This window comes from Motacilla alba, chromosome 1 (assembly GCF_015832195.1).
Source record: "Motacilla alba alba isolate MOTALB_02 chromosome 1, Motacilla_alba_V1.0_pri, whole genome shotgun sequence".
In the NCBI taxonomy this organism is placed as follows: domain Eukaryota; kingdom Metazoa; phylum Chordata; class Aves; order Passeriformes; family Motacillidae; genus Motacilla; species Motacilla alba.
The window spans coordinates 24888873-24902260 of NC_052016.1; positions in this window are offsets into that span (position 1 = coordinate 24888873).

Below are 13388 nucleotides of genomic sequence, written 5' to 3' on the forward strand. Positions count from 1 at the left end.
TGAGTAATTGTCCTGTGTATCACATGTCTGTCTGGGGCCTCTCATTACTATTATTATTATCATCATTATTATCATTATTAATAGTATGACATTTTACTTTGTTCAATTATTAAACTCTTCTTATGTCAACACACAAAATGTTTTCCTGATTCAACATCCAATCCAACCTGGGAGGGAGAGGGAGAGAGTATCTTTTGAATCCTCATGCTCCAACCTCATTCCCACTGAAACTGGTATCAGTGCCTTTTCCCTGGCAAACCCTTGCTTTAAGCTGAAAATAAGAGCTCTGTTTCATGCGTGGCATCTCTGTTATCTACAAAAATAAGCCTCATCTACACACTCTTTCTCTCAGCAAGGTGCAGAGAACCCAGAAAGCCACATGCCTTCAGCCCCTCAGCACACATCCAGAACAATGAGGTGGTGATGCCACCCCCAGGCTGGGGGATATATAGCAGAGAGCTGGAACAGCGAGATGGGGCACAGATGGGGCACACACCCAGGCTGGGAAGCACCTGGGGGGAAGGAACCAGCGTCAGCTCTCATGCCTGTCATCTCCATTGCACAGTCACAGAATCACAGAATGAACTAGGTTGGAAAAGACCTTTGAGATCATCAAGTCTAACCTATGACCTAACATCTCCTCATCAACTAAACCATAGCACTGAGTGCCACATCCAGTCTTTTTTTAAATAAAAAAAGTGGTGACTCCGCCACTTCGCTGGGCAGATGATTCCAATGCCCAATTTCAGTGAAGAATTTTTTCCTGATGTCTAACCTAAACTTCCCCTGGTGCAGCTTAAGACTGTGTCCTCTCATTCTGTCAGCTGTTGCCTGGGAGAAGAGACCAACCCCCCACCTGGCTACAGCCACCTTTCATGTAGTTGTAGAGAGTGGTAAAGTCACCCCTGAGTCTCCTTTTCTCCAGGCTAAACAACCTCAGCTCCCTCAGTCATTCCTCACAGGGCTTGTGTCCCAAGCCCCTCACCAGCCTTGTTGCCTCCTCTAGATGCAGTCAAGCATCTCAACGTCCTTCCCAAACTAGGGGGCCCAGAACTGGACACAGCACTCAAGGTGTGGCCTCACCAGTGTTGAGTACAGGAGAAGAATGACCTCCCTGCTCCTGCTGGCCACACTATCCCTGACACAGGCCAGGATGCCATTGGCCTTCTTGGCTACATGGGCATACTGCTGGCATCGAGCCCATCTTGATTCCTGGGTCCCTCACTGCACTCACCCTTCTTGGTCCCCAGGCCCCCCACAAATTTCCATATCCCTCCCTCCCCCACAAGCCCCATGTCCCCAGCAGATCTACGCCACCTTCAACCCCTTTGTCCCCTGGTCACCCTCAACCCCCTGCTCGCCGGTCACACTCCATTGCCTTTGACCTCGGGGGCCCCAGCCGGCCTCCATCCCCTGGATGAGGGGTGAGTGCTTTGTGGTAAAACCGGATGGATTTGGGGTCACTCACCTTTGCTGGAGGCCAGGGGAGTTTCAGAGCCCCTGTGGGCTCTGCCCACCTGTGGGGCTTGCAAACCATTGTGGGTATCACCCCCTACTTTGGGGTACCACCACTTTGGGGGGGTGGGGGCATCTCAGCTGCAATATTGGGGTGCTGCAGGAACAGGGAGTCTCCAGAGGTGTCAAGCAGCTGAAGGGGAGGGGTGGGAGAGTTTGGGGGACCCTCTATGCAATTAGGGGACCCCCACCCCAAATTCATGGTGTCCCCCTTACCTGAGTACCTTCCTACAGAGCTGCTGAGGGAGTGAGGAGTGACTGGAAGGGAGGGAGAAATTTGGGGGAACCCCCACGAGGAAGCAGGGGTAGGAAGGAAATGGGGAGGAGGTCTAAGGGGTGGACAGCCCACTAAAAATTTGGGGGGACCTCACCTGTCTTTGTGGGGGAGGTGATGCACATGGGGCAGCAGCTGCTGCAGCTGCCCCTGCACCAGCTTGGGGCAAACTGGGGGGGCAATTTGGGGTACAGGAGGAGGGGGAATTTGGGGGTCACCCAAGCACAGGGCAGCTCTGCATTTTCCTAGTGAAGGGAATCCCATCTCCCTGGGAAGGAGGTGATGAAGGGTGGGGACTCCCCCAACACAGCAGCTCAGAGGGGTGGTCTAGGGGCATCTCACTCTGCAACACAGAGGGGGCAGAGTCAGAGACAGACATGGAGCTTTATGACCTCATCATCCCTATCCTCCTCACCTGGGGATTTGGAGGCAAAAAAGGCTTTAAATTGAGGGGGAAACAACCTTTACTATTTTTTTCTGTGTTTTGGTTGAGGGGGACCTTCCTTTATTTGTGATTCTAAGGGTTTAAATTAAGAAAAGCTACTTTTTCCCTGATATTAAAGGTTTCATTTGACAGGGAATCCTAATTTTCCATTCTTTTACAGCTTACATGGAATGGGAAAGCCTTTTAGGGTTTTAAATCAAAGGCCAATACTCCTTTTTCATCATTTTGAGGGTTAAATGGAGGGTGAATCCCTCATTTTTAAAGGATATAAATTGAGAGGAACCTCTTTATGTGTCACTTTAAAATTTACATCAAGAAGAACCCTTTACTTTTGAAAGGAGAACTACAAATCCATTTGGAATGGGAGCAATGCATTTCTTTCATATAAGCCATGGAATAGGGGTCATGCACTGATGACTTGTCAGGGAGCTGTGTCACAGCAGAAGAGATGTGCTCCCTCTATTTTGAGGGACCTTCTCAGGACATCTGTCTTTCCAGTCTCTCACATCTTCATGAGGGAAAAAGATGTCAAAAAGCTGCAAAAGTTGTGGCTTTTGAGGGGAGAATCACATAATCACTAGTTTGAAACAGACCTTTAAGATCATTGAGTCCAACCCATGCCCTAACACCTCAACTAAACCATGGTGATGGGAGAGGGAAGAAATTTGGGCAACTAAATTGAGGGGGGGGAGTTCCATTTCCCTTCCTTTTAGGGATTTAAATTGAGGAGAGATGCTCAATTTTCATCATTTTAAGGGTTTAAACTGAGGAAAACCCCCCTTTTCCATCATCTGGGAGACTGGAATTCACGGATTTTCTGTTATTTTAGGGCTTTATATTAAGACAACACGGTGGTGAGGGTGAAAGGGGTCTAAAAGGGTGGGAAATGTGAACCTGTTGTGGTTATCCAGAGGGGCATCTAACCAAATCCAGGGGGCTCCCACGGCGTCACCACATATCACAGTACAAGCTGGCTTGTTCTGTGTGAATTAACCAGCCCCTGGGTTGACTGACAGGGGCTTTGCCCAATTACATCTCTCCTAAGGCTGCAGGCATTTCAGTGGTCCAGAACCTGAAGGGATGTAGAGATCAGACCAATGAAAATATCCAGACCGGGTTTTTCAAATGCCCTTTATAAGGAAGGGCTTGGGAATAAACTCACTCTGTTGCCACCCGAACATCGGGGTGAGTTTGTCTCCAGCACACGCCCCCCTCCCCCCAAGCCAACATTACAGTATGGCACTATGGGGGCTGCTAAACCCAACTTCTGCTGACAGGTGAGCTGGGGCTCCTTTAAAAGTGGGGGGAGGTCACTGGGGTGATGTGGGGGAATGTAGGTGATGAGGGGGTAGAGGAAGTTTGGGAGGGTCTTGGGTGGGACAAGGGCATTTTGAGAGGACACTGAGTGGTTTTGGGGAGTCTCCAAGAGTGGGGGGCAGCTAGGAGGGGCAGTGGAACTTGGAGCAGATGTGAGTGATGGGGTCTTGGGGTGGACATGGGGATGTACTGAGGGTTTTGTGGGACAGCTTGGCCAGTGAGGATGATGATGGGGCAGACCCTGCCATGGTAAGAGGCTTTAGCATTTGGGAGGGGGGGTTTGCCCAGGCACACCTACTGGAAGGGCTGATCCAAGTGGGTCTCTCAAGGACCAATAGTAAGATCATCTCACAGGGGTTTGAGGGAGCACTTTGCACCTGGATATGGAGATAGTGTGTCTTTCAAGGGAAATGCTGAGGGATGAGCCATGTGCCAAAGAGGAGCGCAGAGGAGAGATGCAGCGCACCAGATGTGACTGCATGTGGGGTAGCAGGGAAGAAGCAGCTGGTCCACCACTGCCCTTTGTGGCCCTTGCCCCACTCAAGCTTCAGGTCCTCACTGCCTTCAACCTTCAGGTCCTACATCTGTCCTCAACCCTGGGGTCAAGGCTGGTTGAGGGAGCAGACCCTGGGGTTGAGGGCAGACAGGGGACCTGGTTGTCAGGGGGCAATTGGGGACTTGGTGGTTGAGGGTGACTGAGGGACACAAGGATTGAGGATGGCAGAGGGAGGCTTGGGACCTGGACGTTGAAGGCTGTGGAGGGTAGCTGGAGACCTGAGGATGGTGAGAGGCCAGGACACCCAGGAGTGCAGTCTGGGTACCCGGCATCAAGGGTGGCAGTGGGAAACCCCATGAACAGTGCAACTGGAGGACCCGAGGGTGAAGTGCAGTCAGGGACCTGGGGATCAAGGGTGGCTGGGAGACACAGGAGTGCAGTGCAGTCTGAGGGTGGTGATGAAGTGGCTGGGGAGCCCAGGGTCCAGGGTAGCTGGGGGATGGCCAGGGATCCAGGAGTCGAGGGCAGCTGAAGTACCCAGGGATGGATGATGGCATTGGGTAGCTGGGGACCTGAGGGGCCAGGGTAGCCTGGGGACCCAGGAGCTGAATGCAGTCTGGGTATTTTGGGGTTGAGGGAAGCCAAGGGCAACTGGAGACCCCAGGGTCCAGATGGGACCCAAAGGTCAAGGGTAATGGAGGGTGGCTGAGGACCCTGGGATCAGGGGCAGCTGGGGACCTGGGCTCAAGTGTGGCGTAGAGGGTGGACAGGGGCCCATGGGGGCCAGGGTTTGAGGGTGGCTGCCAGACCTGGAAGTTGAGGGCAACAAAAGAGCCCAGGTCATACGCAACCTAAGGACCTGGGGATTGAGGGCATACCAGGGTCAAGGCAATGGCAGAACTCATGGGTCAGGGGTGGCTGAGGACTCTGGAATCATGGGAGGCCAAGGGACCCTGCGGTCAAGGGCTGCTAGGGGACTCAGTGGTCGAAGGTGGTTGAGCAGTCAGGGGTCAAGGGCAGCCAAAGGCCTCAGGGTCATGGGTGGCTACAGAACCCAAGGACACCACATGAAGAGCCACTTTGTCTTGTTTGTTTTGATGCACGCACTGGTGGCTTCATTGAATGCACCTGGAGTCATAGTGCAAAATTCGGGAATTTATGTTGCCCACAAAGGTAGTAGATACTCCATCCCTGGAAATATTCAAAGCCAGTTTGCACAAAACTTGGAGCACCTTGGTCTAGTGGAAGCTGTCCCTGTCTATTGAAAGTGTTCCTGCTCATGGCAGGGGTCCTGGAATGAGATAAGCTTTAAAAGCCCTTCCCAACCCTAACCATGCTATGATTCTCTGATTTACATTAAATATTGGGAAGAAATTCTCCCCTGTGAGGGTGGTGAGGCACCAGCACAGGTTACGCAGAGAAGCTATGGCTTCCCCATCCCTGGAAGTGTCGATGTGCCAGGGGGTGGCAGTGTTAGAGCACAGAAGGAGGAGACTCCTCCATGACAGGAGGGAGCCGGTGAAGTCCTGGAGCTAGAATGCCCGAAGACGTGAACATCCTGTATCCTGCAGCCCAGCAGCTCACCAGAGAGCCCTGGGCCTCCAGATTACTTTTATTTCTATGCATATCTCTGGGCAAATTGAGAAAAATAAAAATAATTATCTGAAATAAAATAAAATAAAAATAAAAGTAAAATAAAATAAAAATAAAAATAATTTATCTGAAAATTTTTTGCTAAGCAAAACCAAACAGCCAGTTCTGGGTTCCCACTGCTCACGGATTTGTATGAGCTGGGATCGCCCACATCTGCACCTTGAGAGGGTCCTAGGGCTTTTCACCAGCCTCAGTTTCCCCATCTGTCCAGTCTGGGCTGTTCAGATGAGTTGCCCCATGAATCAACCCACTGACACCCACCTCTCAACCCCACCTGAACAGCATCCTGGAGGCTGTGTGGCATGAGCTGCAGGAGACTGACTGTGCATTTGGGAATCACACCAAGTTCTTCACCCCTTGGTAACAGGATGGCACATGCTTGGTGCACAGGAAAAACACAAAGACCATGGGGGAAGGAGGGTGTCATTGTCCCCCTGACCCTGTACCTCTCTCAGTTCTTGTTCTTGCAATTTGAGCTCTGTGGGTGATTTGTATAAAATTCACATGCTGTAGGGAAATGCATTTTTATGGCATCCAAATACAGATTAGATCCAGCCATGTCACTCACCATATTCATAGCATATCCATTTATTAATCTGCCCTTATTCCACTATTTTATTAAGAACTGATAGTGCACGCTTGGTAAAACTGAAGAGTGATACCAAGTGTTTTATCTCCATAAAAAGAAATTAGCATTTTCCTACCCAGAAATTTTGAAATTCCAAATCAATGGTGTGGTAAGTAACTTTTTAAACTGGGGCAAGCTGGGATCATTAGTCCTGAGGCATTTGTTTGATCCTATGTGGGATCATGCCCAGCTTTAGCAGGGAGCAGGGTGGACGGGAAGAAGATAAGGTGAATGCTGAGCTGACATTTGAACTCCTCAAATGTTCAAATTGGGGAATTTGAACCCCCCCACCCCCTCCCCACAAGGTAGGAGAAGGGGATGCTCTACAAAACCAGTAAAGGAATCTACTGAAGGAGAGAATAGGGCTCTGAGCAACCTGGTCTAGTGGAAGATGTCCCTGCTTATGGCAGCTGGTTGGGCTAGATAACATTGAACAGCCCCTTCTAACCCAGACCAGTCTGTGATTCTATATCTTTGTGCTTCTGTGATTCTATGAGTAGTTGAAAAAAGACATGCAGACATGTTATTTTAATTTTAAGAAAAATTTAAATAAAGAGAGTAAAAGTTAATTCAGATAGCCTCAATCTGAATCTTTTTTCTTCAACTCCAGGATCTATGTGAAAATGAAAGTATTTCCCAGCAAACCATAATTAGGAGAATGAAAACCCTTGATGTACCCTGGGACATCCACAGAACACAGTGGTGTTCATGAGTTTACTTACAGCTGGACAAAAAATAAATGGTTCTAGGATGATGCCCCGTATCTGCAAAGCAGCCTGAAGTGTAACTTTTCTCTACAGCCCAAGTCCTCTGGATATCCTTCATGGGGCAGAGCTGCAAAATAAAATAGAGTTGAAAGGATTTAATCTCATTAGAAGTCCCACTGCATGCTCTCTAGGACCCAGGCCATCTGATGCTCAGGCTGCCTGAGGCTTCAGCATGCTCCAGCCCTAGCTGTGCAAGCCTTGATTGTGTTTGTCCCTGGATATTAATTATTATGAAAAGCATTCCTAAAACTCCAAAGATCTCCTAGTCACTGAGAGACCAATTTGCGCTGTTTTTACTGGTATTGGCCCCCCAAGTGTAAGAATTAGTATTTCAAACCAACCACGTTTGGAAATACAACTTCTCCCAAATGTTTACAGGAAAGATTTTTAATATGAGTGTCCAGGGACTCCACCATGAGGAGCACCATCTCCGCTTGTATACAATCAGAAATTCAAGTGGGAAATTGCTCTGACAATCATAGGATATAAAATCACAGAATTATTTGGGTTGGAAAAGCTCTCTGAGATCATCAAATCCAACTGTTCCCCCAGCACTGCTGAACCCACCACCAACCCATGTCCCCAAATGCCTCATCCATGTGGCTTTTAAATCCGTCCAGGGATGAGGACTCCACGAGGACTCTGGGTAGACTGTGCTAGGGCTGAAAAGCCCTTTCCAACAAGACATTTTCCTCAATATCCAACCCAAGCCTTGGCACTTGAAGCTTTTTCCTCTTGTCGTGTTGCTTGTTACTTGGGAGAAAAGACTGATCCCCACCTGGCTACAACATCAGAAGAACATGGACCTATTGGATCAGGGCTAGAGGAGGTCACAAAGATACTCTGAGGGCTGGAGCACCTCTACTCCTGAGATAGTTTAGGAGAGCTGGAATTGTTCAACCTGGAGAAGAGAAGGTTTCAGGGAGACCTTAGAGCCCCTGCTAGTGCCTAAAGGAGCTCCAAAAGAGCTGGAGAGGGATTTTGGACAAGGGCCTAGAGTTACAGGACAAGGGGTAATGGCTTCCCACTGTGGGAGGGCAGGTTTACATCAAAGATACCAGCTGGGAAGAAACAACCAATCTTCTTTTAGAGATTCCCATTGGCCTTGACACAACAGCCCACTTCCACTACATGACAAATGCTGGGTAGTGGAAATTCCTCTTTTGCTGCTCTGGAGTATATGGTTGTACTGTCTCCATCTGCTGCGAGGGGCATTCAAAACTGTTGAGATGCTCCTTTGGGAAAATAACATGTGGGTTAAATAAATGTGTGGGGCTCAAGCCAAGAAAACCTCCTGGAGAGCATCTCTGTAGAGCAAGGCAGCATGCTCAAACGAGATCAGCATCAGCAATAGCTGTGCCCGTTGATTTATGCACTTCCCACTACGGATGACACTAAGGAAGGGGAAAACCATGTTAACTCCAAAGTACAAGTGAATTATTGCTGCGACTATTCAGTTAATAGGAAAATATTTTTCAGTCTAATTAAGTGTTTCATTTTGATTTACTTTTTTCTGCTGGGGACCAGGATGGAAAAATATGATTGTAATCCATGTCAACAGGCTCCAAGGGATGAGAATTTGATCTAATATGTCTGAAAACAACTTCAAATCAATGCTAATTTTAAGGACTTCATTGGGAATTTTATTTTGGTACAATAAACTATCTTCAGTTCTTTAATAGCACAGAATTTTTTGTATAAATTACATCCTCAAAGCTTACCAGTTTTGAAAAAAAAGGATGAGAAAAAAAAGGATAAGAAGTTGAGAAGGTTAGATTAGGTGAGAGGTAGAAAGTAAACAAAATATCAATTGCATTTAAATCTTGAAGTGGCAGAAAATCTATTTATTTGTAATATTAAATGGATCCCTCCTATATGGTTATGGAGATGAGTTTCTAGGTGAAAGGTAAAACTATCTGAAAATTACCAGAGATTTAATAAAGTTCGGAAATTGTATGGGATCAACCATTACTCCAAACTACTCATGGCCATGCACAAAACATTTCCAAGTGAGCTTTATTTCCCCTCTCTTAAACTGGGATAAGGAAGCCAAGGAATGGCATAAAGCCTTAATTAAGCCTGATTTCTCTTTTTTTTAGCTTAAACCTAACAAACACGAAGGTATTTTTTTTTCTTACAAGCATTGTCTTAGTTAAGATTTACACACTGTTAGAGAAAAGAGATAAATTCCCAAGGAATTTGTGCTGCCATGAAAGGGCAGCAGCTCTTTTGTGGCTTGAATCAAAGTTGTTGGATGTTTCCAAAATGCTGTTATTTTTTTCTGTAGCAAATAAGCATATTCCATAGGCTTTGGGAGAATAGTCCTTTCTGCATTAAATCTTTATGAGCAGCAAAGTATTTCTGTTGAGAAGGAATAACATCTTTGTACCTCGGGAATTTTAAATGTAAAATAAATGGGAAAGAGTTGCACACACTGTCTTAACCTTCCTGGACAAATCCAAAAAGCATCATAAGTTTATATGAATAATACAACTGTGGAGCTACATTACGTAAAATAAAAATGTGTAAGGGCTGTAAACTGCCAGGGTGTGTCCCCCTCCATCGCAGCTGAAGTCACTAGCTCATTGCTACTTTTTTGCCACTGTGTCTTTGAATGTCATGAAACGTTTCTTACTAAGGTAAAGAACATGACAATGGCCTCTATCAGCCAAAAGAATTACAGTGAAAATTATTATCATTAGTATTTTATGTACCAGGAAACAACATAGAAGTCAAAAGAAATTCTACATTTTCCTCTGAAATTCAGCAACCACGGCAGAACATGACTGCAATGGCCATGGAAAATGCTGCAAGTATCCAACCAGCAGCAACTGGAGTATGAAAAACAGTGAGGAGGACTTTGGGTAGCAAAGATGGTAATCTAGCAAAAAAAAAAAAAAAAAAAAAAAAAAAAAAGGAGTCTGATGAACTGCTCCTGAGCCAATTCCCTGAATTCCCTTAGAGAAGTGCATTTCCATACATGGCTCAACTTCTCCTCTGTGTAGAATAGGGCAAAGGACCTGCATGGCCCCAAATGTGCCTTTTTCCCACAGACCAGAAAAGGATCCCAAATGACCAGTCCATATGGGGAGCCTCTGAATGGAGAAAACCCAAAGCAAGGTGGGTCAAATCCTTGACTTTTGTCCCCAAGGCTGAAGAACATTCTATCTACATACAAACTCCACATCTGCAACAGAGAATCCAAATCATCTTAATTATGAGATGGAGACAAGAGGGGCTAAGCTGTATCTTGCAAAGTGCTCAGCTCTACAAGCTTTGGTCCAATAAGATTTTCCTCACAGAAGCTCTGTGAATTTCCTCAGGGAAATATCCTGAACATCAGCCTGTTTTATGGAATCATCATTGAATCACAGAATGATTTGGTTGGGGAGGCAGGTTTAAGATCATCCAATTCCATCTCACTGTCCACTAGACTAAGTTGCTCCAAGACCTATCCAGCCTGGCCTTGAACACTTCCAGGGATAGGACAGCCACAGCTGCTCTTGGCAAGATGTGCCAGGGCCTCACCAACCTCACAGGAAAAAATTTCTTCACAGTATTCAATCCAAACCTGCCCTCTATCAGCATGAAGCCATTCCCCTTGTTCTGTCACTCCCGGCCCTTGCCCCAAGTCCCTTTCCAGTGCTCTCAGAGCACTGGAAGGCTTATGACCATTACGCTGCCACCTGCAACCACCCCCATTACCCAGCCAAGGTGACAAGAAGAGGGAGCATCCAGCTAGCAGTGAGCATCTGGATCCCTCCACTGCTAACACCTGGGCCCATCATCATGCTGACCTCTTCACTAGCTTACAGACACATAAACATGGGTCACTACTGCTTTTGTGACCACCTGGCAGCTGGACAATCCACATGCTTGGACTTCAGTGCCCATTTCCAGACACTGGGGTTCCCTATTGCTGTGACAGTGTTGGTCATCCCTTTGGCCTCATCACACTGTCATTTGTCCACGTCATCCCCTCAATACTACAGATCAACTCCAAAGGAGGAATGAAACCTTTATTTTATTTATTACTTCACTTCTCTGATTAGTTAAGACATCATCGCCTGAGGTGTTCTGTGTGGTTTCCCCGAATGAGGGCACACACTGTTAATATAAATATATTTCAGCCTATTTCCATGATTCTTTTAATCAACTTGCTATAGTATTTATAATTTTCTAGTTTGTTCTCGATCCTTCAGTGACTAAATCACCAATGCACTAAATAAAGCCATTAATGCACTAAACAAAGCTGAACTAGAGCATTACCATGTTTCTTTACACTTTTCTCCACCATGAAGGATGCATTCTTTCAATTCCTCTATTTAATACTTTCCAGGGTGACAGAAGTTATTTCCCCTACAAATGACAGAGGTGACCCTGGACTTCATTGTTCCCAGGTAAGGAAACTTTAAAAATCACTTCACAGGACTGCAGAACTGTGGAGCAAGTAAAAGATAACTGAAAAGAGAGCAGGCACAGCTGGATGAAACCATGTCTGTGTGCAATACAGTGCTATCAAACACTTCTTACATCCAATAGCCTGATTCACAGGCTCCTGCACTAAGGAAGCCAACATGAAGCAACAGACAGGAAACCACCATGAACCACCAACTGTCAATGCTATCAAGCATCAGAAAGTGAGATTGTTCATCTAGAGTTTATTCAGTTCCTTTTTCCTCCAGAGCAGGCCATTAGTCTAGTGCAAAATCTTTGCCCTTTTGAGACATGCCTGGATTTTTCTGAGATTAGCAGACTGAAATTTATGTCTTTCCCATGGGATCTGTTTAACAGAACCTTTCAAAGCTCACTAAAGGCATTGAGGTGTGCAACAGAGATGTGGGAGTAGGCTTGTGCTATCTTCTTGCTCATTCATTAATATTTTTAACTTGAGATGATGATTCAGTCCAGATTCAACCCATTACTTCAACAGTCTGTGTAAGCCTAGAAGGGTCTCTGTTCCCCCATGCAGTGATATCACCCTCCTGTGATCAATCTCTTGCCTGCCTCCAAGCAATGGGCCTCCAGCCAAGGGTGCTGGAGAAGAGAACAGCCAGATGTGCTATGACATGCACTTTCCTCCGCTGTCCACTAACAAAAATGTACACATAGATGGGAATTCATTGAAAAAAGTGATGAGAAAGAATTAATCTAAACATAGTGGATGATTTGGGTGGAAGATGTTGGTTTTAAATGTCTATAGACTTTAACTGTTTCCTGTTGAGTCCCCAGTGTAGAGAGCATCTTCTCTATCACAAGCATGCGAGAAGTAGCTGCATAAGAGCCACCACAGGCAATGGCATGGCATCATCTTGGTTGTCTGAAAGTGGCGACCATGCTCTTCTTCCACATGGAGAGGCACCATGGGATCCAGTCAGGGAACATAAGAGGCCCATGTATTAGTTAGCACATAAAAAATCAGCACGGATCCCCCACTTGCAAGAGAGGAGACCTGCACAAAAGTAAAAGGAGAGACTACCACCAGGGACCTTGCTGACACACTAACAAGCACACCACGTTGAGGTGCCTGAAGGGCTTTCATGGGACAAGGAGGTCTCTAATGAGCTTTGAGGAATTGCAGGATTAGCAGGAGTTACAGGTGCCATGTATCATAAATTCACCCTTGGTCCCAACTTTTGCATACTGTGACCTTTGTGTCCAGAAGAGCTGACATCACCTTGCAGTACAACAATATAATTTGATCTAGTTTAATTGTTTTCAGTTTTCAGTTGAAATCCTTCCCCCAACAAAGTGTTTAACAATGAAGAACAGTTCATAATGACCAGCGAAATGTTCTTTTTGTTTTACTCTCACTGTTAAAAACTTATGCATTATTCCCACTTTGGTGTAATTCATTTCCCACCACAAGACCTTTTTTTATTTTTTTGTCTGATACCAGATCCCTGTGGCCCATGTAAATTCACACACGATGATCCAACTCTTCCATATGAAATGAGTGCCCAGACTGTAAGACACACTTTCCAAACTTTTAACAATTCTCTGGATTTTTCTTCCAACCCTCTTTATGTTTTAACATCCTTTTTAAAGAATATCCATTAAAACTCTGTATAATAATCCTGTATTTGTTGCAGCATCATAAAACAGAGATTATCCTTACCCAGCATGGTGGGTAAGGTTCCAGCATTTCCCTCCTGATTCATATAGGATAGTTTGACTCTTCTCAACAAGTCATTTCTCAGAGACAAGTGTTCCTGAGGAAAAATCCCTATATACATGAATTTCAGCTACTATTTTATTGCATGAATGTTTATAAGTGCTTCAAGGATGGGAAA